Source organism: Thalassophryne amazonica, chromosome 16 (genome assembly GCF_902500255.1).
Source record: "Thalassophryne amazonica chromosome 16, fThaAma1.1, whole genome shotgun sequence".
In the NCBI taxonomy this organism is placed as follows: Eukaryota; Metazoa; Chordata; class Actinopteri; order Batrachoidiformes; family Batrachoididae; genus Thalassophryne; species Thalassophryne amazonica.
Window position 1 is genome coordinate 43,600,152 of NC_047118.1, and position 25,641 is coordinate 43,625,792.

At 41.0% G+C, this 25,641-nt stretch overlaps 1 pseudogene; it reads right to left on the reverse strand.

Moving 5' to 3' along the window:
- Window positions 1–3,814: 3,814 nt before the first annotated feature.
- LOC117528711 lies at window positions 3,815–4,668 on the reverse strand (annotated as a pseudogene).
- Window positions 4,669–25,641: the final 20,973 nt, after the last annotated feature.

Consider the following 25,641-nt stretch of genomic DNA (forward strand, 5'->3'; position numbering starts at 1 on the left):
GTTCCAGGTTCACAGCCACAGGACTGGGTCAGATTTGTGGAATTTATCAATGCTTAAAAGATGCTATAGGTCTTGTAAGGTACATTAAAAACCTTACACTGCTAATGGAATCCAGCTAAACCGCCATCTTGGCTCAGCTCTGGCAGCTAAATGGCCGCTACAGAGAGCAGCCAGAAGCAGCTGTCAGTCTGGCAACATCTGGAGCCCGTTTAATTTCACATCACCATCCTCCAGTTGTTGGCAGGATGAACATGGCTTCCTGTAAAGATTAGATCTGACTGTGGCTGTATTTGGACAGGACAGGTCACTGAGGACACAGGATCAGTCACCAAGCAAATGTTCAAAATCCAACTAACCGATCCAGCTGTGATGGTGAAGTCTACTGAAAAGACAACTTTATTGGCACAAAATATGGTGGGGAGAGGCTAAATACATACTGGAGGAGTTGCCATCCAAAAATCAATATACAACATCAATTCATTTTGAATTAAATTGACATTTTGCTCAGTACATACTATATTTGACATTATAAACTGCAGGGTTTTTTTTCCATAATCATTTTGCTGTTCGTTGCTCTGCTACTTGTACTTTGAAGCAACTTTATATATGTAGGAAAAAAACTGCATTATCACCTATGGCCACAGATGGCACCGTTACATGCGCGACAAGCTGTTCCTGTTTACTGATCTGAAAGAGGCACTGCCATGTACAGTCTGGATCAAAAGGGGCCAGTAATGCACACTAAGCTAGACGCTAGTCACTGTAAAACAAGATCTGTATGTGCAAGATGTGGTGGGTCTTGGAACAAATGAAATTAATAATCCATGCTCTCAAACTGAAAAAAAAAAAATCACACTAATAAAAAAGGGAATATAACCTTCATACTATGTGATACAGCCAAAGAAGCAGTGAACACAACAACTAGGCTAAGATGAAACTAGTCAAGTTTTAAAATGTTAAACATTAGTGGAGTAAATGTGCACACTGAGAAGGCTTTTTTTTATCTGTTTAGTGGCAAGCAGTTTATACTCAAGTTCTTGTCTCATGCAATATCATTAGCCTGTTAAATCTGCTTGCTAATGTGGATTTGCATTTAAAACTAATGCACCAATTAAGTTAATCTTGTTTCTTGCTGCATGAAGCAACAGCACCACATTTCAAAATGCAACTTAGTAGACCTGTGCAATTTTACATTTATTGACCAAGACTCAAAATGTTGACATAGAAAACCTATAAAGACTACTTTTAGTACACAGAAAATTCACAAGCGGTATCGATAAGGAATCGGATCAATAATGGTATTGATAAAATCTTTCAATTGCCCATCCCTACCCCACACCCTTCATAAAGCATTTTTTGGGCAGATATGACTAATACTTTGGTTCAACTGACACTCCAGAAGATACAGTACATTTTCATGCAGATATAAAACCTCTTCATATTTCAAGTCAACTAAGTTTCAGTGGATCAGTTGATAATATTTTGCAGTTTCTCCAAATTGTTCCCTTTAATCAAAAGCTCTGTCTTTTCTGTTGCACTCACTCATGCCTCTGGAACATCAGTCCAGAACAGAAACACTTCCATGCAAAAAAAAAAAAAAAAAAAAAAAAAAAAAAAAAATCACACCCTTCAGGGGTTTTCCCCATCAGCACGTGGAAAAATTCAGCTTTGTGGGAGCAGAAAAACCATTTTTGGAAATTCAGTACAATTCAGGGGGGAGGATGAGAAGAAGGAATGATTAAAAATGGAGGAACAGCAAAAGATGGCTTGGTGTGAACGAGATATAAAGAGGAAGGAGAAAAGGCTTAAAGGAAGGAAGAAGGAGGAGGATACATGCTATGGGCAGCTGAAACCCAAACACACATGGACACCATTAGACTCCACATACAAACAATGATGTTGAAACATGGTATAAAATAACATTCAGGGTCTGACTATTGACATTTTCCCCAGAATTCAGCAGGTCAGATGACTGCTGATAATCACCGATACACAAATGATCAGTGATTGATCAGGAACCACCTTCAGGACAACCCTTTCCTGCAGGAGCTCATCTGAACTTCTGCTTCCTTTAAAACTACAAATTTAACTCTGTATTTAATATTAAGCACACAGGAAGATTAAAACAGCCATTTACACACCGCCACCGAACATCTTCTCAAGAGGTTTGTGATTAATTTGGCATTTTGTCACATCCACTCTCCTCCACATTTGATTGACAGCACATGTGGACATTGCCCTCAAACCAACAACGAAAAAACCTAAAACTTAACTTCTGCAAATAGTGGATTAACATCCATCTCTGTCACTCTCATCCATATCTGCTGCTGTCCTGGAATTAATGATTACATGGATTTGGAATATTTAGTTCACTTTCATATATGGAATTCTACAGATTTATTTTAACAGATGAGCTACAATTACATATGTGTACATTAGGGTTATTAAAACAATCATTTGGTGGGAACATGGTTTTAGAACTTTAACAAACAAAGGTGTCCTCAACTTCAATAGATCTAGAAAAAACACTGTTCTGGAACATTTCAGAAGCCTTTGTGTGTTTCAAATCATCTTCCAAATGACATTGAATCTGATGTAGGAAGGGGGGGGGGGGAACACAGCCTTAGGATGGTTTTTGGTATCAGATCTCCTTGTTGAAAGTTGCACATTCGCCCTGCTGACATGGCTCAGTGGCCCTGAGGGAGGCCTGCCCCACACTTTGAACACCACTCTGTCAACAAACCTAAATTCCTTATGAACCAAGTTAACTTCGAGTCACTAAGTATTAAATGTTTGCAATCAAAATTTCTAGCATTTGTTCCACTGAATCTTTGAACAATTGAAAGACTCGTTTCCTGAAACCATGTCTTGTGTAGTTTTTTTTCTTTCAACACTGAATCATTTTCTCAAACTGAGGAATTTAATTGTCCACTACACATCATGCTTTATTTACATTCAAAACAATTTGCTAATATTTGGAGCGGATGGCAACTGTAAGTAGTGGCGGCTCCAGATTTTCTTTGGGGGGGTGTCAACTGCTGCAATGATTTGCTACAGTGACCGATTCGGTAATTATATGTAGTTTAACTAAAAAGTTGCAACAGTGAATAATTTTCTGAAACTGTAATCTGTTTGATAATTTCAAAGCAGTGATCACTTTTAAAGTTTCAGAACTGATTTGGGGCATTTCTAAAACAGAGTTGTTACCCACAGCTATGCTTCTTTTAGTGTTTCAAACATTTTCATTCAAGACATTTTGAGAGCCATTATCCCACCCCCTTTGTACTTGATGTCACCAATTTGAAACCGTGAACAGGGTACTAAAAATAGACCATTTGTGTTTCAAAAACTTTTTTTGTTTTAAAACCACACAAACCCACTTCCTGTTACGGGTCACTTTCCTGTGCAATGTTCAAATCTGACAGGAAGTGGAGGCCAGACAATAGGCTGAACTTTCATGCTACACACCCACAATTGGCAGATGTTTTTTTTAAAGCTCAACTTTTATTTCAAAAAAAATTTGCTTCCTACTGATGGCAATGTTTTTGCACTAAAAAAGCCTAACTTAAAAAAAAAAGAGGAAAAACCTTGGTTTGGTCACACAAATGAGTTCAGCGTTTTAGACTAATTTGTTAATTTAATTCGTACAAACCCATTCTTTTAGGTTTTACCCACTTTTATATTTAAGGTGATAGTTACACAGAGAGCAACTTACTAAAGTTTTAACTGTGACAGAGGTCTGTCTAAGAGCGGACAGCGCATGGGGGCCTTACGGCGGCTCTGGGGTTCCCTGACTCGGGGGTGTTGGGTCACCTCACCCACCTTGCCGGGTGGAGACGTTCCTCTCGTTGGCGGCGGTCAGGGACCACCTGCGGGTGCTCTGCCCAGCACGAACAGCTCGTCCTGTTGCCCACGCGCGCGCTTTTGCCGGACTTCATGGTACCGGAGGGCCCGGAGGGCGCGAGGGTACCGGCCTCCGCAGTCCCTGAAGGCCACCTTACCAGAGCGGAACTCCAGCGTGTAGCCGTGCTCCTGTCCGTGGTGGCGAGCAGCGCGCCGTCGTTGCGCAGGAAGCGGTTGTCGGAGGTCTGCAGTGGTACCGCTGCTCGCGGAACACCAGCGTGATCATCGAGCCACACCCCACGGGACGTCCCGGTCGATGGCGATTTCATCCACCTTGGCGCTAGGTGCGCGTAGCGCTTGCGCGTCACGCTGAAGATGTTCACCTGCGGGTGCATGGCGATGTGCACGCTCCACTTCTCGGCCACGGAGGCGGTTTGGGCGAAGCAGATGATCCGTCCTCGGTGCCACGCCCAGGTATCGGCCGTGCGGCTCCGACTGCAGCGACCAGCGGCCGTCGTCTGGGCGGTGATGAGTGAAACCGGCACTCGGGGCCCCGGGCTCTCGTTGTCCCCGCTCACGTTGCCGTCCTTGTCGGCGGCGGATGTACCCGGCCAGATGTGACTTGAGCAAGAAAACGTTGCCGCTGGAGTCGTCGCCGCTCTGCTCCAGAGTCCAGATCTGCTTCTTCTTCATGCTGGTTGCGGACGCGTTGATTTTTGAAGCCGAACGTCTCCGCCGTCAGGTATTGTTTCCCGCAGTTGATCAGTCCGAAACTGGGATCTGCAGCAATGTCGCTGGTTCCGTTCGCGCGCCGTTTGTGGTCATATTCGGTTCTGTGCGCTCGAGCCTTGGGTCGGGAGGGGGGCCCGGTTCTGAAAGTGAGCTGGCTCGCGCTGGAAGGGTGGGATGCTCGACCGTTTCGCTGTGCTTCTCTTTGTTTGGGGAGTGTGTGTCTGTGCGTGTGAGCGCGCGCCGCCGGGGCTCCGTGCTGTGAGACTTTCAGCAGCGCGAGCCCGCCGCCACAGCTGCAGCCTATATAACCATCAGTGACCGCAGCGCGGCAGGCCACGCCCCCTCAGGGTCACCAGAACCCACCCAACTCAACCATACAGTGACTGAATTGTTTGACCATTTTAATTAGTGGCGTGATCCAATACCAGTAAATACCACTGATACCAAAACTGATACTTTTAAGTTGATCCAATACCAAGTAAATACCACTGATACCAAACCTGATACTTTTTAAGTTGATTCAAACCAAGTAAACACCACTTGAGCCAGTTACGCCAGCTGTAAAACAGAAGCGAAATGAGGGGGAAAAAGGCAACCAAGTGCTTCACCATGAACTGCACCAACTACAAAACAATTCTCGAATACTAAAATGAACTGTACAATAGCCTTAATGTAATTATGTAAAACAAGTGTCTATTTTATGTCACAATTTAATATCGATATACTGAGACTATAACTCAACGCCATAAGTTCTTTTCATTAAGCTGCATTCACATGCATACAAACCAAAATTTTATATATTATATATATATATATACAAGCCCTGGCAATAATTATGGAATCACCGGCCTCGGAGGATGTTCATTCAGTTGTTTAATTTTGTAGAAAAAAAAGCAGATCACAGACATGACACAAAACTAAAGTCATTTCAAATGGCAACTTTCTGGCTTTAAGAAAACACTATAAGAAATCAGGAAAAATAATTGTGGCAGTCAGTAACGGTTACCTTTTTAGACCAAGCAGAGGGAAAAAAATATGGAATCACTCAATTCTGAGGAAAGAAATTATGGAATCACCCTGTAAAATTTTCATCCCCAAAACTACACCTGCATCAAATCAGATCTGCTCGTTAGTCTGCATCTAAAAAGGAGTGATCACACCTTGGAGAGCTGTTGCACCAAGTGGACTGACATGAATCATGGCTCCAACACAAGAGATGTCAATTGAAACAAAGGAGAGGATTATCAAACTCTTAAAGAGGGTAAATCATCACACAATGTTGCAAAAAGATGTTGGTTGTTCACAGTCAGCTGTGTCTAAACTCTGGACCAAATACAAACAACATGGGAAGGTTGTTAAAGGCAAACATACTGGTAGGACCAAGGAAGACATCAAAGCGTCAAGACAGAAAACTTAAAGCAATATGTCTCAAAAATCAAAAATGCACAACAAAACAAATGAGGACGATGGGAGGAAACTGGAGTCAACGTCTGTGACCGAACTGTAAGAAACCGCCTAAAGGAAATGGGATTTACATACAGAAAAGCTAAACAAAAGCCATCATGGATGACTGGATGAAAGTCATATTCAGTGATGAATCTCGAATCTGCATTGGGCAGGTGATGATGCTGGAACTTTTGTTTGGTGCCGTTCCAATGAGATTTATAAAGATGACTGCCTGAAGAGAACATGTAAATTTCCACAGTCATTGATGATATGGGGCTGCATGTCAGGTAAAGGCACTGGGGAGATGGCTGTCATTACATCATCAATAAATGCACACGTTTACGTTGATATTTTGGACACTTTTCTTATCCCATCAATTGAAAGGATGTTTGGGGATGATGAAATCATTTTTCAAGATGATAATGCATCTTGCCATAGAGCAAAAACTATGAAAACATTCCTTGAAAAAGACACATAGGGTCAATGTCATGGCCTGCAATAGTCCAGATCTTAATCCAATTGAAAATCTTTGGTGGAAGTTGAAGAAAATGGTCCATGACAAGGCTCCAACCTGCAAAGCTGATCTGGCAACAGCAATCAGAGAAAGTTGGAGCCAGATTGATGAAGAGTACTGTTTGTCACTCATTAAGGTCCATGCCTCAGAGACTGCAAGCTGTTATAAAAGCCAGAGGTGGTGCAACAAAATACTAGTGATGTGTTGGAGCGTTCTTTTGTTTTTCATGATTCCATAATTTTTTCCTCAGAACTGAGTGAGTCCATATTTTTTCCCTCTGCTTGGTCTAAAAAAGTAACCGTTACTGACTGCCACAATTTTTTTCCTGATTTCTTATAGTGTTTCTTAAAGCCAGAAAGTTGCCATTGAAATGACTTTAGTTTTGTGTCATGTCTGGTGATCTGCTTTTTTTCTACAAAATTAAACAACTGAATGAACATCCTCCGAGGCCGGTGATTCCATAATTTTTGCCAGGGGTTGTGTGTGTGTGTATATATATATATATATATATATATATATATATATATATATATCAATCAATCATCAATTTTTTTTTATATAGCGTCAAATCACAACAAACAGTTGCCCCAAGGCGCTTTATATTGTAAGGCAAGGCCATACAATAATTATGTAAAACCCCAAACGGTCAAAACGACCCCCCTGTGAGCAAGCACTTGGCTACAGTGGGTAGGGAAAAACTCCCTTTTAACAGGAAGAAACCTCCAGCAGAACCAGGCTCAGGGAGGGGCAGTCTTCTGCTGGGACTGGTTGGGGCTGAGGGAGAGAACCAGGAAAAAGACATGCTGTGGAGGGGAGCAGAGATCGATCACTAATGATTAAATGCAGAGTGGTGCATACAGAGCAAAAAGAGAAAGAAACAGTGCATCATGGGAACCCCCCAGCAGTCTACGTCTATAGCAGCATAACTAAGGGATGGTTCAGGGTCACCTGATCCAGCCCTAACTATAAGCTTTAGCAAAAAGGAAAGTTTTAAGCCTAATCTTAAAAGTAGAGAGGGTGTCTGTCTCCCTGATCTGAATTGGGAGCTGGTTCCACAGGAGAGGAGCCTGAAAGCTGAAGGCTCTGCCTCCCATTCTACTCTTACAAACCCTAGGAACTACAAGTAAGCCTGCAGTCTGAGAGCGAAGCGCTCTATTGGGGTGATATGGTACTACGAGGTCCCTAAGATAAGATGGGACCTGATTATTCAAAACCTTATAAGTAAGAAGAAGAATTTTAAATTCTATTCTAGAATTAACAGGAAGCCAATGAAGAGAGGCCAATATGGGTGAGATATGCTCTCTCCTTCTAGCCCCCGCCAGTACTCTAGCTGCAGCATTTTGAATTAACTGAAGGCTTTTTAGGACAACCTGATAATAATGAATTACAATAGTCCAGCCTAGAGGAAATAAATGCATGAATTAGTTTATACTTGCAGTTGTTGTTAATATGATATGAAAATTCAGTAAGGTATATCTTATATATTATATTCCAATTGTAAGGTGGAACTATGCTAGTATATAAAGGTATATCTAAATATCTTAAAAGGAAGAGTAAAATAGGAGAGTAGAAAAGAGTAGAGTAGAGCCACTTAGGTGCCTGGTCTTGAGAACCAGGAATGGTGAATGGCTTTATATCTACTTATAATAAAATGCTAGTAAAAATTTATATATATATATATACATATATATATATATATATATATATATATATATATATATATATATATAATATTACAGTGGAAAAAGCAGCAAGGTAAATGACCACAATGGCAAAGCATATTTCAGATTTATTACAAGGCTTCATTTCTAAAAATCCATAGAGAATTATGATGACAGGGGAAAAAAACACAGTAAATTCCCCAAATTTCCACACTTTGCATAAAACATGTATGGGTTTCATTAGAAAGAGCAATTAAAGGGCTTTAAAACAAGGCTACTTTTATTAAAATCTGTAACAAATAGTGACAACAGAGCAAGAAAAGCAGCAGTTTGTCATAATTTCCCCAAATTTCTGCATTTTACAAAAAGTTTTTTTTTTTTTCACCCACACATGCATAGGTTCATTGGAAAGAGCTTTTAAAGGGCTTTAAAAACAAACAAGCCTACATTTTATTAAAATCTGTTAAGAAATAGCGACGCTAGTGCAAAAAAAACGGTCAGTTTATTATTGTGATCTCCACCCTTAGTAATGGCGCCTTCCTGTCCTGAGCGACGCTAATAGATTGAGGCGCACACGTCCATTCCAGTCTATATTTCCATGCCCTCCATAAAATATTTGTGATTGATTGGTATAAGTGGGGGACAGCACGGTGGCTTAGTGGTTAGCACTGTTGCCTCACAGCAAGAAGGTCATGGGATCGATTCCCACCTGTGTCCTGTCTGTGTGGCATTTGCATGTTGTCCCCGTGTTTGCGTGGGTTCCCTCCGGGTGCTCCAGCTTCCCACCACATCCAAAGCCATGCAGGTTAAGTGGACTGGAAACTTTAAATTGTACAGTGTGTGAGGTCTTCCTTTTCATGCAGTTTCCAGAACTGTCTTCAAAAAACACAAGCGCATCAAAGGTTTTGAAATGTTTCCAGTTGGTGTGTTGAGTTTGCCATGAGTAATGTGCAGTGCTACGGAAACATTTGGTGTCATCCCCTTTTACATATTATACCCATTTGTAAGTATTTGAACACCCTGCGATTTTGCAAGTTCTCCCACGGAGGGGTCTGAAATTTCATCTTAGGTGCATGTCCACTGTGAGAGACAAAATCTAAAAAAAAAAAAAAAATCCAGAAATCACAATGTATGTTTTTTTTTAAATAATTTATTTGTATGTTACTGCTGCAAATAAGTATTTGAACACCTGTGAAAATCAATGTTAATATTTGGTACAGTAGCCTTTGTTTGCAATTACAGAGGTCAAACGTTTCCTGTAGTTTTTCACCAGGTTTTCACACACTGCAGCAGGGATTTTGGTCCACTCCTCCATACAGATCTTCTCTAGATCTTTCAGGTTTGGAGTTTCAGCTCCCTCCATGATTTCTAAGTGGGAGAACTTGCAAAATCGCAGGGTGTTCAAATACTTATTTTCCTCACTGTATATTAAATAAAGTTTCTTTGTCATTTTGTTGTATCAAAGTTCACTGGATTTTAACTGGTTTGTTCTTATTTTATGCCTTTTTTAAGTTGAAGACATACAATAATTGTAGCATTTATTGTTTTTGAGTTACTGCTTGTACAAGCTGGCTGGGCTGGTTGGACATACTCACACGTTTACACATTTATATTCATTATTTTTCTGTGCAGGCTTTATATGTTCCCAGCAACTGAGCCAGATCCACCTTCCATTCTATTATGTGCCACGAGAAACTTTATTCACACAGAAGACTGGCATCGAAGGGACGGAGTTTGACCAGTGTCACTACTACTACTATAGCAGGTGGGAGGGAGTGCCCTGATATGAAATATTTAGTCCTTAAATATTGTTTTACAACTAACTTTACAGTTTTTACATGAACTGAAAATGCTTAAAGGATAGAATAAGAAGATAATGGGGGATGGCAGCTTGGGACCAGGTGGTCACAGGACGCCATCCTACCTGAAAGTGGTGTTGACCAAACTTTAAAATGAATAGTTCTGTGAATATTTTTACATTGTGTAAAACTGCCTGCTGTTTTGCCATAAAAGAAAGTAGTGTACACAACAGAGTGACGCTGTAACTGAAAATAAGTGCACAAATAAAATGTTTGATGTTTGTAATTTTTTATTGTGAACATTAGTAGTGTTGGATATATAATGTAGCACACTGATATTTGCTCCAATTCTAATTTTTATTTTTTATTTATTTTGAAACTCGGAGACTCTCCAAATGCACAAATCTTGCTGACGTCTCCTTTTCCTCTACTGTCTTCTCATGTTTTGTTTCCTGGCCTGTTTGTGTTTCATTAACCTTGATAAGATCTCACTTACTCACCTTCACACTCAGGGAATATTATTTCCCACGGCTGATATTATCACATCACCCACTTTGCTCCTCTCTTGGACAGAGCAGTCAAAATACACATACACAAAGCTCTATTCACGGCGTGAGCGTGCACATCAGAGGACAGGAAAGGGCCGGCTTCATAAACAAAGAGCGCAAACGGATGACTGTGGCACCTCTTCAGTGTGAGCATGCAAGCATGTCGGCACAAGGTGTGGCGTCACATCAGCAGCAGCAGCTGCACATTTTTACCTGAGGCCAAAATATGGCCATCAGGTATTGGAAAGACTTTGTGTCTGTGTCTCCGTCTGTCTGTGCTCAGCATAAGTCCAGTCCTATTACTGCCAGGGTCTTCAAATTCATAGGGAACATTCTTGGAACACAGACCATGGACAAGTTCAAAGATGGCAAACCCTGACCTATTCTAAGGGGTCAAAAGGTCACATTCTTTTTACACATTGATCGCATGCTCATAGAGTATACAGGGTATTTTAACATTGTATTCTATATTTAAATCTGTAAACAGAAAGATTAAACATTCATTCATTTATTCTTGATTTCATTGTAAAATCACACTATAATCTGAGACGTGTGCATGTGTTTGTGTGCAAGTGCGCACACACACGTTTCACTACTCCCCCAAGGTGCTTGGGCCAATTTCCATTAGTTTGCACATCTAAGTTGATCTCAGAATTGCCCTGAAGGAGTTTGTTTTGGAGAAGGTCAAGGCTATTGTGGACAAAAGTCATGCGCACGCATGTGCAATATTGTTGGGATGTGGAACTGTCGATTTATGCGACGAGACACAATTTTTTCGACAGAACACCAGCTGCGACACTGCCTTGGCTTGACGGTAAGCCTCGTCAACCGAATTACCTATAGAAAAATAAACCGTGCAAATGATGGAATTTATTTAGAATGGAAATAACCTCCTTGTGTCTGATGATTTGCGGACGTTCATGCTGTTATTCGGTTGCAAATAGCCATTTTAAGGCGTCGCTGGTAAAGCTCTATTTGTGACCATATAACCAGCATGAACGTCCGCAAATCAGACATAACAGGGTTATTCCTGAAGTGTCCAAACATTCCTATTTCAACAAAATCAAATAGGTGTTTTTTTCACTCTTAAAAGAAACAAATGAATTGTCAAGTTACACTTTAAAAAAAACCCTGATTCTTTGTGTATGATATTTCACACAGGTGTCACTGATCACACCAAAAGAAGACAGAATGGAATAGAATAAAATAGAATAAAGTTTATTTGTCATTTGCACAAGTGCATTTAAGTACTTGTATAAGTACATTTGCATTCCTATGGGTTTCTCTGAGTTGCAAAGATACTTAAAAATCGAGCAAAATATAGACAACACAACAGTGGAACTAACACAACAAAACACAAAGGTAGAATACAAACAATTGTATATATATATATATATATATATATATATATATATATATATATATACACACACACAAAAAAAGAGTTTAGCTGAAAACTTAAAAAAGAGCAGCTAGTACCTTGTGAGGATACATATTGTGGTTCTGCCCATTATTAACTATTAAACATGTTTTGTTAAGTATTGCACATTTAGTGTATAAGATATCACACATAGTAAATTTATGATATGCTAGATTTAAATTGCACACCTGTGGTGTCTCAGGTTGTAGCCTGAATCCACCCACTGAAACAAAGCATGAGGTGGGAGATGTTTGTCCCTGATGATGCTCTGTGCTTTCCTCTGGGAGCATGGGGTTTATATAGTGTCCAGTTGTCTTGGGTGGAGATACAGCCATGTGTATATAGTGCAAATAGTTTTGGACTTACACAGCAGCTCCGTGGGGTCCCCATGCTCGCTGTAAGCTCTGCAGAGATCTTCTCCACCCTCACCACCTGTGGTCTGCCCGTAAGAAAGTCTAAAATCCAGTTAAAGGTGGGTGGTGGCACTCCTAGGTCCGCCAGCTTTACAGTGAGCTTCACCAACCTGATGGTATTGAATGTGGAGCTGTAGTCCAGAAATGGAGTCCATGTGTTACAACCCCAATTCCAATGAAGTTGGGACATTGTGTGAAATGTAAATAAAAACAGAATACAATGATTTGCAAATCCTCTTCAACCTACAATTGAAAATACCACAAAGACAATATATTTAATGTTCAAACTGATAAACTTGCTCATTTTGAAATGGATGCCTGCAACATGTTTCAAAAAAGCTGTAACAGTGGTATGTTTACCACTGTGTTACATCACCTTTCCTTCTAACAACACTCGAGCGTTTGGGAACTGAGGATATTAATTGTGAGTGTCATGATTGGGTATAAAAGGAGCATCACTAAAAGGCTCAGCCATTCACAAGCAAAGATGGGGTGAGGGTCACCACTTTGTGAACAACTGTGTGAAGAAAATAGTCCAACAGTTTAAGAACAATGTTTCTCAACGTTCGTTTGCAAGGAATTTAGGGATTCCATCATCTACAGTATATAATATAATCAGAAGATTCAGAGAATCTGGAGAACTTTCTACACGTAAGTGACAAGGCCGAAAACCAACACTGAATGCCCGTGACCTTCGATCCTTCAGGCGGCACTGCATTAAAAACCGACATCATTGTGTAAAGGATCTTACCATGTGGGGTCAGGAACACTTCAGAAAACCATTGTCAGTTAACACAGTTCGTTGCTACATATACAAGTGCAAGTTAAAACTCTACCATGTAAAGTGAAAGCCATACATCAACAACATCCAGAAGCGCCACCACCTTCTCTGGACCCGAGCTCATTTGAAATGGACAGACGCAAAGTGGAAAAGTGTGCTGTGTCCACATGAGTCCACATTTCAAATTGTTTTTGGAAATCATGGACGTTGTGTCCTCCAGACAAAAAAGGAAAAAGACCATCCAGATTGTTACCAGCACAAAGTACATAAGCCAGCATCTGTGATGGCATGGGCAACTTACACATCTGTGATGGCACCATCAATGCTGAAAGGTACATCCAGGTTGAGCAACACATGCTGCCATCCAAGCAACATCTTTTTCAGGGACGTCCCTGCTTATTTCAGCAAGACAATGCCAAGCCACATTCTGCACGTGTTACAACAGTGTGGCTTCATAGTAAAAGAGTGCGAGTACTAGACTGGCCTGTCTGCAGTCCAGACCTGTTGCCATTGAAAATGTGTGGCACATTATGAAGCGCAAAATCCGACAACGGCGACCCCACACTGTTGAACAACTGAAGTCGTACATCAAGCAAGAATGGGAAAGAATTCCACCTACAAAGCTTCAACAATTAGTGTCCTCAGTTCCCAAACACTTATTGAGTGTTGTTAGAAGGAAAGGTGATGTAACACAGTGGTAAACATACCACTGTCCCAGCTTTTTTGAAACGTGTTGCAGGCATCCATTTCAAAAAGAGCAAATATTTGTACAAAAACAATAAAATCTATCAGTTTGAACTTTAAATATCTTGTCTTTGTGGTGTATTCAATTAAATATAGGTTGAAGAGGATTTGCAAATCATTGTATTCTGTTTTGTTTTTTTACATTTTTCACAATGTCCCAACTTCATTGGAATTGGGGTTGTACTTTAAGACTCAATAAAATGTTGCTGATATAGAAAACCTGTAAAGCCTACCTTTAGTACATAGAAAATTCACAAAAGGTATTGATAAGGGAACTGATAAGGAATCGGATCGATAAGCGGAATCGATATTGATAAAATCTTATCAATACCCATCCCTAGTTATGATTGTGCAGATGTTGCAAGATGTAATAATGTTCCAGGGCCACGGCATGGTCCACTGATCTGTTTGAACAGTAAGCAAACTGAAGGGGGTCCACTGTATCTCGTACCATAGAGTTTATATGTTTTAGGACTACCTTCTCCAGGCATTTCATGTCAGCAGGTGTTAGTGGCACAGGTCAGAAGTTTTTTATTGTGGTGATATTTGCTTTTTTGGGACTGGCACTATAACAGATGATTTGAAGATGCGAGGGGCTGTTTCCTGTGAAAGAGGGGTGTTAAAGGTGTCTGTGTACACCTCTGCCAGCTGTTCTGCACAGGTCTTCAGAACTCAGTGCCACACAGTCTGGTCCCACAGCCATGCGATGTGTACCTGCCTTAGAGCCCCGAGGACCTGCGTGTGTCACCTGAAGTGGGGTTCTTAATCCTCAAGTGACCAAGTGGGGTCATTTATGACCCCAGGCATTTATTTTTGTCCACCATTTTTCTAATTCTTTTTAAACTTTTATTTTTATTAATTTTTTCAGTTTTACATAAAAAGAAACAACAAATAAATCAACCAAACATCAGACAAATCAAAAAATATAGGAAGAGCCATCTAGTAAAAGTAATAGTAGTAATAAGAGTCAGTGAAAATTAAATGAAAATTACACATACTCCACAAGGTTATTTCCCCCCATAAACCAAATCAGATGTCATTACAAGTCAAGAAAACATTTCCATTTTTTCCAGTACTTGTCACATTTTCCAGAGGAATGTCTGAGAGAGTAGGTTATCTATAACAAAGTTTGTGTACAATGTCTATCTAGTCGGTGGGAGCTGGTGATTCGAGCTTCAGCCAATTCCATGTTATAGCCTTTTCGCAGACTGCCTGTAATATTTGCAAGAGGTATCTGTCTTTTTTTCCCCAGTCCACTTGGAATGTTGCCCAAATAAAACACACTGAATTTCTCCTCCAGATGTTGCCACATGATTTGTTGCACAGTTTTAATCACATCTGTCCAGTAGGGGGAGATGTTTGGGCACTCCCAGAAACTATAGAAGTGGCCCGCTGATGTATGTCCGCACTTCCTCCCATTCTTCTAATCTTAATTGGAAAAAAGTTTCCTACCATGAATTTGTCAATCAATTTGTCTTGCATTTGTTCACAGAGTTTTGCAAGGATCGACCGATCCATGTGGTGAGTATAATCCAAATTTGTGCGGGGTCACTTATGACCCCCCGGGAAGATCTATGAGGTTTTTTTCAACATTATAGCTTCAGATGGTCTTGTAATTTGCCAACTCAAATGTTTTGCAAGGAAGCATGGCCAACAGACCTAGAATAGCAAGATTTACAAAAGCACAGATTGATTCTTGATGCCCAGAGTGAGGATGAAAATAGCTCCTGATTGTCACAAAGGATGACTGATGGGTTCACTGAGATTTGTGTTCAAGTATTGCATATTGCTAGTAACCAGTTCTTCTATATTTGATGCTTTAACTATCCTACCATATTAGTTGCTAAAATAGTTTGGTCGCTTCAGGGTTAAGGGGATGTCTTTATTTTGCTGGTCGAATTAAAAATAAAATGGTTGTAACAACCTGATTAAATACAACCTGATATTCTTATAAACTTCAGGGAACATGCGACCAGAATCAAGAAATTACATATTTTTAAAGTTAAAAAAGTTCTCCTTTTCATATTTATTTATAAATATCAGACATTTGTGAGCATTTCAAACTTTTTGCACAGTGTTGTTTTCTTCACCTCCTGCAGCCTTGACAGGTTTACCAGCAAGATGTTCACAGTAACTCAACTCTGAAATCTAATCTGATCAATAAAATATTTTCATTCTCTATAAATTTAATTTGCAGTCATCTTCAAACAAATTGAATTTCTTTGTAGCTTTGGCTCGAGTATCACACTGTAATGAAATCATCAGACGATGATGTGCTCTTCCTTCCAGTTTGTAGAACATATTTACAGAGCCAGCAAAAGGGGGGAGAAAAAAATGAGTCATCTTATGAAGTCCATCTTTGAGCTTTTTAAACTTTCTTTATATTGCATTTTCAGGACAAAAAGGGGAGAAGGGGAGAAAAAAGAAGTAAAGAATTGTTGCTCAGGGCCGTATCTACACAAAAAAACCCAGTTACATTTGGTAAGATATGAATTCCATTTTTCCCAGTCTTTAAAGCATTGTTCAATTCTTAATCTCAAGGTGTAAGTTAATTTTTCCATACAATATATTTTGTCCACAATTGCAGTCCAATCATCCTTTGATGGTGAGTTTACCGTAGGCACTTCCGTGTGATGGTTTTCTTGCTTGCAGCAAAGATTATTTTGTAAAGGTATTTCTCTTGAGATTTCAGAAAGTCCATCTTTCATTATCTGTGAATTAATCCTATCAGTGTCAAATAAGGAAATAAACTGATTTGTGAGTGTGGGAATGGGGAAAATTTTATATGGAAAACACATGCAACCTCTCTGCATGAATGGCTTCTCCTTAAATCTTTGCCAGCCACAGGGAGTGCCTCTGTGCCAAAGAAAATGACGGGAAACATTTTATCTATCATCCTTGACTGTAACAGAATTCCTCACTCATCCTTTTATTTACTAAATCTTAATAAAATGACAAAAATAAAGCTCCTGAAATCATGATCTTTAGTTTAAGCAGCGCTGCTGAAACATTTAGCTTCCAGTAAAAAACACAGTGTGCATGCACAGTGTCTGCACAGAGTGCATGGACTGAAGTGTGCACATAGAGAGCAAATGCACTGCAATGTACACATAGAGTGTGTATGCACTGACATGTGCACATAGAAAACACATGCACTGAAATGTGCACATAGACTGTGCGTGCATGGTATGCACCTACTGAGTACATGCACAGTGTCCACACAAACTGTGTATGTATAGGGTGTACACACAAAGTGTGCACGCTCAGAGTGCGTGTGCATACATCGATGGTCCTTACCATCTCTGTCAGAAAGAGATGAGAAAAGTGGAGCCAGAGAGGAGGGAAGCTATCTTTGTTCCTGAGCCAAGCTGGGAAAGCGGTTGCTATGGAGACCAGGATCAAATCTGTTGGATGATGAAGGGCAGACAGTCTTGCACTGCATCTCTCTCTCTCTCTCTCTCACACACACACACACTGACACACTAACACACATTCTGCACTCAGCACCTGCAGCCAGTGCAGCAGTATATCAGAAGACAGAATGCACACAGTCAGCATCCTTTGTCAGCTCAGACAACTGAGCTGCAGTGAATCTCTTTATCTAATTATGGCCATCTAAATGCATGACTTTGAAAATTTCCTTTTGCAAATCCAAAAATTGATTCAAATCTGAAATAGCATTGAAATTCAAGGTCTTTTGATTGTTTGTGTGTTTATGCAGGAGCCTCAATAAATGTGCTTTATATAGAACAAGAGGAAGACAATAAGTTGGCTGTATGTCTCAGAGGATTGATGAATGTTTTAATGTGAATAAGGCTGTAAAAAAGTGAACTTATCATTTACATAAAGTGAACGTATCATTTACGTAATGCACCCTAGACATCAGACGTCCAGGACTAGACATAAGGTTGAGTGATGATTATAAAGGCGAGGGTGTGACTCAACTCTCCTGCATTAACCGACATGTTATTGTGGCTCACATGCTCAGATGTTTCTCAGGTCACTCAGAATCAAACCTGTTTGACATTTGGTGCAGAATAGACATGTACCTGTTTTCCACAGTGCAAGCTGGACTCGTCAAAAAATTCCTCTTGAAGAGGAAAAAACAACATATATAATTCACACCAGACTATAAGGTGCAGCTTTTTTGTATGTGGAAGTCTCCTTTTAACCCATTTCCCTGGGGGTGAGTTTAACAACAGACACTCGCTGTAATGCATGTGCACACCATGTGTTCCTACTTAAAATAAAGACTTTTAAATTCCAAAAAATAAACAAGATGTATGAATAAATATGTGATGAAGACATATTGGATGTTATTTGATACAGTGTGCACAACAACAAAACATTAGATGATCAAATCAGATTTTTGCAGCAAGCCCTCAGCTTGTGTTGCATGCAAAAACCTTAAAAATAGTCATTATTATTATCATCATGGGAGACCTCCCAAACTATACTCCAGAAAATACAACACATCGGTTTGCTGGGTTACAGACGTTTGCACATACAAATCCAGTGTACAGTGTACAAACTGTCAAACAAAAAGCCAGTGTGCAGAGCCAAGCACATGGAGCAGCACTTTGTCTAGCTTAGAACACAATGCAGTTACTCACTTGTCGTGTTAGAAAAATCCTCTCAGGACAAGAAGGAGAAATATAAATACTGATGAGTGATTGCTGGTTGGGTGAAAGGTTGACATCACCTGATTGGGTTGCTATCTGTCCTTGTGTCATGTGTGTCAGTCATTACCTCATGGGACGCAAAGAGAACATTGTGGTTGTGGGCATAATTGTAGCCTCTGAGTCTGGAGGTACACGTGTGACTAAATGGCTGTAATTTAGTCAGAGACTCGAGCTGAGTGTGGGTTTGTGTGGGTGGAAACCTCAGCCATCGTATCACCATGTGCTGTCCTGAAAGTTGCACCAGGTATGTTAATGCATCTCTCCTTGTTCCAGTTGATGATGGAAGCAGATGGTGTGACTGTTATTACTAATACTACTACTACAACAACTATAACAAACAGAAGGGATACAGGCTACATGCTTAGACTTTTCCAAAGCCTAGGATTAACAAAATGAACTAACAATGGCAATTTATTAAAAATTGTTAAGTCCGCTCTGAAAGTATTTAGACAATCTGGGAATTAACACAGGCATAACAATGGAAAAAAGTATATGACCAAGTGGTTTATCCAGTAGTTTATTCCAGGATGGAGTTGTTTGACAAAAAACAATCTGTTTTTAATCATGGTTGCATCAAAGCAAACAGTAAAATAATAAAGTAAGGCCCTTCAGCTTCTTGCATTATGTGAGTGGCGTGAACTTGCTCAGCTGATCCCACGGTCGTGAATAAACAGTATGTCACGGGTACTATAGGACCACGTCAGTCAAAACATTTTTGTTGATCCTTTTCAGTTGCACCTGTTCTTTTGTTCAGGGTCACCACAGTGGATCTACTACAGATTTGGATTTGGCACAAGTTTTACACCAGATGGCCTTTCCAACACAACTCCAACTTTACCTGGAGAAATGCAGTACCTTGTCTTTCATCCAAGTACTAACCAGGACCTGCCCTGCTTAGCTTCTGAGATCTGACAGGATCAGGCTTATACAGAGGAGACTGGCAGCACCAGGTCAGTCACTGAAAATTTGAGAAAATCTCTAAGTTTAATTATACAACTATCACAGGCACTGCAAATAATACATCACACACCCACTCAATTGTTACTTTGTTACTTTGCAGCTACAGCACCTTGAGTTGTGAAAGGGTGCACCTTCCTAAAAGCCTGTAACCCACAGCTAATGAATCACTTAAGATAATTCACCAATAACCCAGTTGGTGGGGAGAAGGAATTCCACATGTTGTTGTTATGCACAGTGCTGCACAGCGCTTAATTTGTAAAGTGGGAGGTCCCGGAGCGCAGAGGATGAGTGGCTCCGGTGCGGAAAAAAAAAGAAGGGGGGGGGGGGGGGTGCTTGCGAACAACGCTGTGCGCCACACCAAAAATAAACTGGGCATGTATTGTAGGCCTAATAACACTAGTCACACCAAATCCGGATAGAGTACAAATTCCTATGTTTAATGCTGTATTTAGTCAACAAAGACAATATAACTAAAGCCAGTGAATGCCTGGGATGTAACCTGATAAAATAGTAAACACAAATATACATGCACTTTTGTATTCCCATGCTCACAGATTTTTTTTCTTAAGGCTCTTTGTTGTTTACAATGTCAGGCGCAGACGATCTAACTGTGCCTGAAACCCATTCTTTGGCAAGCCGCATACCAGCAGTTTTGTCCGGACCCAGCGATCCCACTTTTTTCCAAGTAGCACACCCCAGTCCCATTTTGCTCATAGTCAGCCATGGATACGTTTTTTGTTTTTCTTTAAACTGTTCTTTGGTCCAGATTTCCCCACTTGCTGCTTCACCGCCATCAGTAATGAGACCTTCCCGCTCCTCATTCCCTCTGACTGGTGCACTAGCAGGTGCACTAGCTTCACTGTCATCCTTAGCTGTCTCACTGTGATCTCCCTGATCCTCGACAATCCCACTGACTGAGCTGCTACATTCTCCGTGGCCACCGCCGTCCACCGCAAGCTTAGCTCGTTCGGGATCCGACTGTCTGGATGGTTTGAAAAACTTCAGCAAACTTTCTTGCTTTTTTTGCATTTTCCCCCATGCTAGCGAAAAACATACACGTAGGCTACGTACGCTACACGGTCAAATTGTTGTGAAAGTGTAGGAACACGGACCCACAACAGGGGGCGCAAATGAACGGACAATGGAGGAAGTCAAATAGCACTTTTACTGTTGTGAAATAAGCACAACAAACACAACCGATTACAATAATAGACAATAAAGTCGAATCACAAAGGTGTCATGTGGGCAGGCTCGAAGATAGGAGACGTCTGTCCAAAGCAGAACCGGAACCACACGATTTCCTCCGCCACCGAACCCAGGGAATACTGGAGCCGCCAAGTCCCGAACTCCCAGGTGGCCACTGCCTCCGCTTGTCGGATCTGGTACTGCTGGCGAGGAACAGAAACAGTCAGATGTGGGTGCGCCTGCACCCAGCAACACGTATGGTGGAAAAACCACCTCCACCTCTCCTCAGGAAAACACTGTTAGTGCAGGAATGTGAGTACTTATCCAAAAGGGTCCAATACAGTCTCCTGCTGTTCTACTCACTATCTGCGTGAAGTTATGGTCAAAAGACAATACGATTGGCTGGATACGTTACCTCCTCGGTAGAGCGATATCTCGGCAAAGAAGTGGAGATGACGTCTTGCTGATATACCGCTGCGGATCAGATGATTGGTAACAGCTGTCGTAGGTGACAGCTGTCACCCCGGCTGCTCCTGTGAGGTGGCAGCGCCCTCTGGTGCCTGGAGCCCGCACTCCAGGCAGGGTGCCCTCTGGTGGTGGTGGGCCAGCAGTACCTCCTCTTCAGCGGCCCACACAACACAAATGCCCTCTAGAACGGAAGTGTGCACCCTCCTTTTCTGTAATATAGATATTTTGTGGATCTCGTTCATGAGAGAAATCACCAACAAGACAGATATCAAAATCAGACATTGACACTTTCATAAACTTGTCTGTCACACACACTTTCATTTATTCATTTAATTGTTTGATTTGATTTTTTTAATTTTATTTTATATATTTTGTTAGTCAAGAGAGGTGGCGGATCACCGGATCCAGTATAAATCGCTGGCGGAGCCAACGTCCGAGGTTCCGGAGCGTGCTCCGGCTTGCTCCCCCTCAAATTAAGCCTTGGTGTTGCATCTGCAAACCTCATCTCGTTGTACTGTACTATCGTATATTGCAATTAATTGCAATAATTACAAGTTACTGTCATGTACAGTACTGCATCTGCATGGGCCATGGTCACCAATATAAATATATGGTAATTTAAAGAGTCATGGGGGTTTCTGAAATTCGGGCAAATTTGGTGTCGCCCCCCCAAATAGACCCCACCTCCTACGCCTATGGTATACTGCAATTGCTGCAATCAATCAATCAATTAATTGCAATTAGAAATGCAATTGATTCTAAAGGTGCCGTGACACTTGCACGACTTTGATCCCCGCACTGTCACACACTTCGTCGTGACAATGTCACCCGCTGTGTTCACAGCTGGATGCCGTGCTTTGTTCCACTGGACACTGCGCTTTGTGCGCTGGATGCTGCTTATATAAAATTAATATTTTGTAGAAGATTAATCATTTTCTCGCAGAGTTTGCTGTTGAAAACGGCTTTAATCACTTCCGTATTCACAGAGGACCATTACATCTGCAGCTTTTCTCTCTGTCTCTCTCTCTCTCGTGCGCTTCATGAGGTGGAGAACACATTTGGAACCATCTAAAAGGTAATTATTTGTAATGTTTATATTGTAATAGCTTGGTAAAACAGTTGCATGTTCAGTCCTTCTTATAAGCAGCTGTAAAAGTATGTTTATGATAGATTTAACATCTCTTTATAAAATCGATCAGATGAGCTGTGCTGTGATGCGGTGCGCTGATGCACTCACACGCAGTGTTTTTGAATTGTTTGCACAATGTTCACTTGAAGTTCATGTAATTAATGTGTGATGGAGATTTTGAACATTTTAAAATTTTCATTGTGTACTTGCACGAAGCCACCCACAGTTTACAACGGTTTACAATGGTTTGCGACAAGTTTACTCTCTTGCATGACAGAGTGCGTGGAAGTGCGCAGATCAAAGTTGTGCAAGTATCAGGGACCTTTTCCCATACTCCATCAACAAATGAGGGGCATGACCATGAAATATACATTCTGATGGAGGTGCTGTATGATAGGAAACAGTACTGAAAGCATTTAATAATAATCCTGTCTTCAAGCATCGTTGGGCCTTGTTGGAGGTACTCGCTCTATCACTGTGTTCTTCATTTGTCAAATAATGACTCAGGGCCTTTTTCAAACATAGTGAAAGTTGTGTGTGCTGTTGTCTCGAGATCACTCAGGAATGTGTGTCTTCTGTTTGTGCTGTGTGTGCGTATGTGCGCGTGTGTGCGTCTTTGTGTTCACACAGCTGCACCCCCACTAAGTGCCTTCTCTCCCCCAACAAAGACCTGGAAGTCACCGGGGAACCCGCCACCCTCCCCTCCTCGCCTCCCTTGTCTCAGTTCTCACAACAGCAGCCAGGTCAAAGGTCAATGTGTCTGCGTGCATGCATGTGTGTGCATGCTTTGGGGGTGCTTTCTCCAGCCCCTCCTCCCTGCCATTGTCATGGCGACAGAAAAGCAGCCGAGCTAATATCAGCAGAGCAACTTAATCACTTTTACCTCTGTTAAAGACATCATGAAGTGTGTGCCACAGTGTGTGTATGTGTGTGTGTGACAGACAAATGTAGGTCGGCACACACAGCCTGAGGGCGCCGCTGCAGGCAGCAGTGTTTCCAAGTGTGTATTTCTGTGTCTATGTGGTAGAATGACGGTCAGCAACAACCATATCATTTCATTCCATCTTGCCCATCTTGCCCATCCCTTCCGAAACATCACACACCCTGATGTCCCTCTCAAGGTCACCAACATCATCACACGGCCTCTGCGTATGTGTGAGCATGAATTGATTCTGGAAGCTGATTGGCGTCTCCTGCAGACTGCAGGGAAACTTGATCAGGACCCCACTAAAAATATCTCTTCCTGCCTCTCAGTGAGCGCCTGTCACATCCCGTCCTGTCCCCATGAATGCACAATGTTTCTGTCACATCCTGAATACGCCTTCATTTCCCAACTCTCTTCAGAAAACTTGCAACTCTTTTCTTTGTCTTTATAGACATTTTCCTAATATTTTTCCTATTATGTAATCTGTAATATTTCACCTTGCTGTCCTTTGACTGTCTGTGGACAAGATAATTCAATGAGATGAGCAAATTTTACTTTTTGAGACAGATTTTCCCTTTGATCTCTTTTCTAAGATTATTACCTCATGACATCACAAAGATCAACATGTTTTAAGTAATCATCTTGTTTTTGGTGTTCACATTGACTGTATGGAGTCAAAGAGGTCAATGTTTTTCAAGGTGGAGGAGTTTAGGCCCCGTCTACATGGGGCCAAGTAGGTGTGTCCACAAAAGTGTTGTATCGTATCGCCGTTTCATCCACAGGGAACTGGTGTTTTTGGAGCCTGAAAATGCTACTGTTTGAAAACGGAAACCCAGAATGGATGAATCCTAAGATGCCACTTTTGCATTTGCCACTTTTGCATTTTCGTGTGTACAACCAATATGCAACTTTTGTGAAATAATGATGTCATCTTCTTCTTCTGTTTTTGTATACAGTGTGTAAACTTTATGCACATGCTCCACGTCTTCTCGTATTTTTTTTCTTTTGTGGGAGCATTACAGCACCACATAGAGGCCTGCCATATACGATATATATATATATATATATACATATACATATATCGTATACTACAGCATTTTCAACCATTTTCAGTGGTTTTGTGAGTACATAGATCTTTCCTGAAACGGTGCTGTGTTTACATAACACTTTTTGAACACAACAGAGAAAATGATTCTACAGGGGAATATCTGTTTCCATGTGGACAAGAAGTCTGAAGACTGTGATAGTCGACCCCAACTGTATGATATTCATTCATTATGCTGTGATTTAAAAAAAATTTAAACCTTTTCTACAAGTGACGTCACTGAGAAACAACAAAGCTACAACTTTAGACTGGAGACTATTTTGTGCTTTTGTTTGATTTATGATGGGATGAGCTTTCTCCCCAGGGAAAACAAAGTTTCCACAAATATTCATATTGTGTAAATTTGTTGAGAAATTATGTTTCTGAAACATCTCACTACTTGCAAAACAAAAGATTACTTCCAGGGGGAAAGATACTTTCACAACCCTCCTTTGTCAATTGACAGAAATAAAAAATAAACAAATTTGTGAGTATGATACTTGAACTTTATTTGTCCGATCTGCTGAGGGTTCCCATGCAAGAGGCAATAACAACAATTACATCCTGACTTACAAATAAAGATTCATGCATGAATGAACCCGACAGTTATTGTCCAATATTTGCATAGTCCTCCTCTCATCACTTCAGATAGTCTTCAGGAGCTCAGAAGCGCCACCCACTGACAACTAAAGCAAACTACACCAGCAAGGTCATCACATTGCAGTGTGACACACTTCCACTGATACACACACACACACACACACACACACACACACACACACACACACACACACACACACACACACACACACACACACACACACACACACACACACACACACACACAGAGCTCAGGTGTCAATGGTTGTTGGCACCAATTTTCCACTGTATCCCATTTTTCTCTTCATGGGCAATAAGGAGTTTTAGATGCTAATGTTATGCACTCATGTAACAAAGGTTTGCAGAGCCACACAGACAGACAGTGTGCCCCCCCCCCCCCCCCCACACACACACACACATTGTTAAGCACAAACACCAGCTGTTCTCTTTGAGCCTCTTATTACACAGACCCTCTAAAAGACTGAACAGCTCTGGTTCATTTTCCGGACAACAGGGATATTTATGTTCACTGTTTTTATGTGAAATATAGTCGGCCTGACTCAGTTTTACTGTGCCTTACTTAGCCTTTTCCTGTCAGTTTCCATCAATAAGTGAATAACTGATGAATGAGAATTGATAATGGAATAGAATTTGTGTATCACAAACACACACCATCTGCTAACACATGCACGCACACACACACACAC